Source organism: Lepisosteus oculatus, chromosome 3 (assembly GCF_040954835.1).
Source record: "Lepisosteus oculatus isolate fLepOcu1 chromosome 3, fLepOcu1.hap2, whole genome shotgun sequence".
Classification (NCBI taxonomy): Eukaryota; Metazoa; Chordata; class Actinopteri; order Semionotiformes; family Lepisosteidae; genus Lepisosteus; species Lepisosteus oculatus.
In genome coordinates this window covers 44,701,950-44,707,221 of record NC_090698.1, presented here as the reverse complement: position 1 = coordinate 44,707,221, position 5,272 = coordinate 44,701,950, and the positions used below count along the sequence as shown (strand labels likewise).

General features: G+C 40.7%; 1 long non-coding RNA gene across 1 annotated transcript; it reads left to right on the top strand.

The window, feature by feature from the left end:
* Positions 1-352: 352 nt before the first annotated feature.
* LOC138237720 (uncharacterized) lies at positions 353-4,461 on the top strand. Its single transcript, XR_011189076.1, has 3 exons — positions 353-788; positions 3,931-4,031; positions 4,390-4,461. It is a non-coding gene; the product is annotated as an uncharacterized lncRNA (long non-coding RNA).
* Positions 4,462-5,272: the final 811 nt, after the last annotated feature.

The following is a 5,272-nucleotide window of genomic DNA, read 5'->3' as shown; positions in this document are numbered from 1 at the left end:
TGTCATTAGACAGAACAACACGTTTCTGCTTTGTCTAAGGATGGTATCAAAAAGTAGTCTAAGTGGCGAGAAAGCTGTGCTTAATGATAAGTAAGTGACTTAAAAGTAAAAAGAGATGGTTCATATTGCTTGATTAATTGTAAAAACTAAGTTATAAATGCAGACGCGATCGCTGCCATAAGCGCTCCAGGCAGCAGATCGCTCGTTCTGCTCTGCTGCGCTCCGCGCCTCCTCCCTCTCTCGGTGCCGCGCCGCTCTGACGGAGCGCAGTGGGCGGGGCGCTATTTTCAGAGCCTCTGATTGGGAACAAAAGACCTGCTGATCAGTTTCACACAACAGGAAGAGAAAAGAATGGGATTTGTTCTCTTCGAAACGTGTGTCTTTATGGAATTCGTGTATTTTAAACGTTTAATTAAGAAGTAAAAACCTTACAGCGTACACAGAGATTCTGAGCTGATCACGAGGAAGAAAAATCACCCATTTCTCGCGCATAAAAAGTGTTTTTTAACTCTCGAAACCTGTTTTTATAGGTTTTAAAGTCGTGCAATGTCTAAGTTAAGCCGGAACACATCATTATATCTCATTTTTTATTTCTTTTTAAAAAAAAATCGTTTGCCCAGCCTACTGAAAATACAATGACTGACAGCGCTTTTTACCAATCAGATCGCCTTATTTCTCACGGTCCTTCTTCACACATTTACTACAAAGTCAATAACGTTCAATAGCCTCCAGGTTTGGAGATAAGCTAGTCTGGGTTATTTTGGATATACATCATGCTTCAGAATAAGGTAAAAACATGGGATTCATATATATATATATTTGCTGGATTTTGCTTTTGCGGTTTTGTTGGTAAAAAGGTATGATATTGACATGTTGTGCTGGCCGGGTGTTTTTATTGGGGTTCTGCTAGTTCTTTAATTTATTGGTTTACTGCACAATAGTGTCATATCTGTGGAATAAACTTTATGGTTTTGTTGTGATGATATTGGAGAATACGTGCATATGAGAAAATGTGTGGAGCTATTTGAAAAAATCTTGCGTTTGTCTTTTAAAAAAAGAAACGACACGATCCGAAAGCTTACCTCTGTAAATATATTAATATCGAGTGGTATTAAATGCAACTTTTTTGTATAGACGTAGCCTGGCAAAGAATAATTAGCACAGGACACAAATATAATTTGGGGGTTCTTTTTTTCTAGGTGAGTATGTGGTCTGATCTGTTCTTAGTTTTAAAAAATAAAAATAAAAGAAATGACATATAACGATATTTTTATATACACAAAATACGGCGCTGGTTCTTTCACGCAGAGGGGAAAACAAAGAAAACATGTTTAGTTTGACAGTTTTTTACATTCCATCTGCCCGTTACAGAAACGCATCTACACTGAACAACAAAAAAAGAAAGAAATGACATTACAGAAATAGGCAGGTCACCTCACCGAGAACTACATTACGACAATAATTAATATAAGACTCACAATTGCGTACACTTAACAAACGGTGCTAAACATAAGTCTCTGTAAAGAATGAAGGAACAGAAAATACAAGGAGCATGTGAAACCCATTACTTACAAATCAATAAACAGATATCCCTAGCCCGAGAAGTTGTCTAAGAACTGGCTACCGCCTCAGTGTACTCCGTTAAAATCTAATACCCCTCTTGCTAATCTTGTCTCAATCCTATGAAATACCGATTAATACTCAATTAGGGTGCAAATAGGGAAACAACACCGTATTTACCGTTACAACTCTCTGGAGTCATTTCGGGTTCTTTTTAACGGTCGCTCACTGCCTCTTAGTCCCTACTGCCCATGCGCAGAACGCTGAACTCAACTGACAGGAACCGCGAGCTAAGAGGTAGCGCCATCTAGTGGATTTGGCAGAACAGGCCGCTCTTCACCACTGGGTCACATAGATGACACTTTTCTAAAATGTCTTTAAAAATAAAAGCGATTACAATTGGCACGACTGTTGACTTTTCACGATAACTCCTAAAGTTATGAAAACACTTGTGTGCGTACAAAATACATGTGGCTGTTTCCACAGCCTTCACTGTCGTTTTTAAGCCATTTGTTGACCACGCTAGAATATTCTTCTGTCCATATCTTTGGAAGGGAAACGCAGAACCAAATACATTTTAAAGACCACGACATGTGAAAGTGTTCACAGCCTCCACATAAAACTATCACTGAGCTTATTCTCTTTTTTTAAACCTCTGTATTCTCGTCGATGCACTGTAAAAAACATCCTGTAAAATTTACGGTAAGAAATTGGCAGCTGTGGTTGCCAGAAATCTACCGTAAAAAAATGTTTTTAACATCATACCATCATTTTTTCTCCTGTTAAGAGATGCTTAGACACAAATAAGGCAACTACCACTTAATAAGAAAACTGAGGGCAGAGTAGGTGGAATTTTATTTGTCAGTTGTTTTTGTTTGCATAACATGGCCATAGCAGAGTCTTTGAAACCAAAGTTTAAAAGTAGAAACAGGTTGAAAAGGTCAAATCACCAAATAAAAAGAATCATTCAGCCTCAATCATTTAGAGATCAGCCAGAAGGAAAAGTAAGACACTCCAGAAGCAGGGTTGAGAAGCATTGCTTTAATAGACCGATCAGTAAGTATCAGTCTCTAAAGAGGAACAATCTTACTCTCTAGCTTGATGGCGAGATCAGAAGAAGCTGCTGTTTTACCATGAGAGGGTTTGGGACAGGGGAGAAGAAATAGAAGCAGCAGAGGACAGATGCATTGAAAAGCCAGGAATCAACACAATAGGTGACTGCACAAACACAAATAATGGGAATCAGTGCACTTTGGCAAAGCAGGTTAATCCCATCGATGCTCTGTTAATTAGTATTTGGTGATGCCACTTTGTCAAAGACTTAAACCAGGTGATTTCAATCATTGTATCATACTGTAGACTGCAATGTGAATTTAATCTCAAAAGGTCCAGTCACTTCATTCAGTCAATTACTTGAAAGAAGGCAGGTGTGAAACTCAAAAACTGAGCATTGATGGTATCCAACTACTTTTGAATTAGCTTAACCAAGAGCTCAGCTGGCATGGTCGTATTCCAGTACTGGGGATGAGTTTTTACTGAGTTAAAATCTGTAGAAACTTCAGGAGAATTTTCCAGGGTTCTTCCATAGTTTAGTTCCAAATAACTGATCAAGTCTGCATATGGATATACAGTAATTAGGAATAACTCTATGTAGATCGCTATTGCACTGGGGTTCCTAGATAAGTGTGTAGATCTGATGGGCAGCATGGTGGTACAGTGATGAGCATTGCTGTCTTGCAGCACTGGGGCTCTTGGCTCACTTCCTGGTGTGCTATCTGCAACACTAAATTAAATAAAGTGGTTAGAAAATAAATGTGATCTAGTTGCTTTTATAATTTTATAGGAATACCTCCTACTGTGTCCTTCAGGTGAAGCCTGTGAGAATTGCCCTGTGCTAACTAAAGCCACGCTTGTGCCTTCTCGCTGTTTCTCCAATGGAATCAAGCCTGTGCCGCCGAACACCCAACCCAGGCCTGTCCATGACACACGGCCCTCAGAAATGTACACATTCAGAGCAATTAAAATGCTGCCCTTACAGCTCAAGACGGTTGTGGCTTTCATAAACAGTGCACTGAAGCTCGTTTCCAAACTTGTAACTTTGTTTTTGCTTACTGCCACACAGGTAGCCTCCTACTTTTATGAACATCTTTTCTGTTTTTTTGTGGGGGCTGGAGTGGAGAGTGTTGATTAAGTTAGGTTGTTGTTCAAGCTGGCATCTTTTGTGGTTTTATGTGCTTCAAAGCAGGATTGTGAACTTGGCAAGGGAGTGAACAGAGTCGACAACACTGCTCGAACTCTGTAAAGATGACAGCAGTGCTTATCATTTTTTCACTTTTCTCCACTGTGTCTCCATTTGTGTCTTGTCTGCAGGTCTGATAACTCCCCTCCTTTAGTAGCAAGACCTCGCTTGGCTGGAGTCCCCTCCAGAAGGCTGATGGCTGCTTCCAGAGTGGAGTACAGCCCCAATCAAGGTGCTGACAGCTGGAGCTGCTGGCCTGTCATTTGTTTGAATGAGTTTGCTTTTGTGTATGAGTGTGTGCTGAGAAACCAGCTTTGAGACTGGGCAAAACTGAAAGTAAGTTTCTGTGCTTTACAGTAGAGTACAGTAGAGATTGAAACTTCCTGTCTGCTGGGACTCAGAGTTAAAGAGATAAATAAGATAAAGACCTTGCCAATTATTCTTCTCCGTCAGTTCTTGCATTTGCCCTCCTTGTGTTGAGGTTGCTGTGTGTGTCAGTGTGTCTGCTACTGTGGGCTGTGGTGTTGTGAGATTGGTGAAAAGGGTGACAGTTCTGAAGGGTGTTGAGATATTTTGACCTTGTTTTGTAGGGGTGACCTCAGATGTGAGTGTAGTGGGGCAGTGGCTGACCTATTCTAATGGGCCTGGTGAGTCTGAGGAGGACAGGCTGATAGTGGTGTCCCCACCTGCTGCCAGACCCCCGGGCCGTGTGCCCCGCAGAGTTTCCAGAATCCCCACATGTGAGTCGGCTGCACCATTGGTTAAGATGTCATAATGATAATAGGGACTGGTACCAGAGTTACATGCAAAACCTCACTGGTAACAAAAACTCTCTAATGGCCTGTGAAGAGGGATTTATTACAGACTTGACACTATTCCTTTCTAACATCCCACCTTCATAACTGTACAAAACGAAAATAAACTTACCTTTTTATCCATGATACAGGATTCTCCAGGATCAGGGAAAAAAAATTGTATTACTGTATACTTGGTTCTGCTCTGTCTTTTTAAACTGCCTTACATCAAGAAAAGGCTCTTCTGCTGCTGCTGATGTGGTAAAAACATTATGTTTCTAACATTCGTTTTCTTGAATGTTTTTTGGAGTCCTTTTGTAAAAGTTTAGAGGATAGTAAGACTGGCCTTGGGGATCATTGTATTGTTTTATTGATTTTGAGGATCGTTCTGATTTTGGTGAGTTATTAATGGGCGGCATGTTGGCTCAGTGGTTGGCATTGCTGCCGTGCAGCACTAGTTTTTATGGGTTTCCAGGTATTCCAGTTTCCTCCCACAGTCCAAAGACATGGTGGTAGGTTAATTGGCTTCTGGAACAAGTGGCTTTGATGTGAGTATATGAGCATGTCTGTGTTTGTGTCTGTGTGCCCTGTGACTCCGGCTCCCTCCCTCATGACCTTGTATTGGATAAAGTGTTTAGAAAGTGGATGGATGGATGAATGAATTGAGAATTTATCAAAA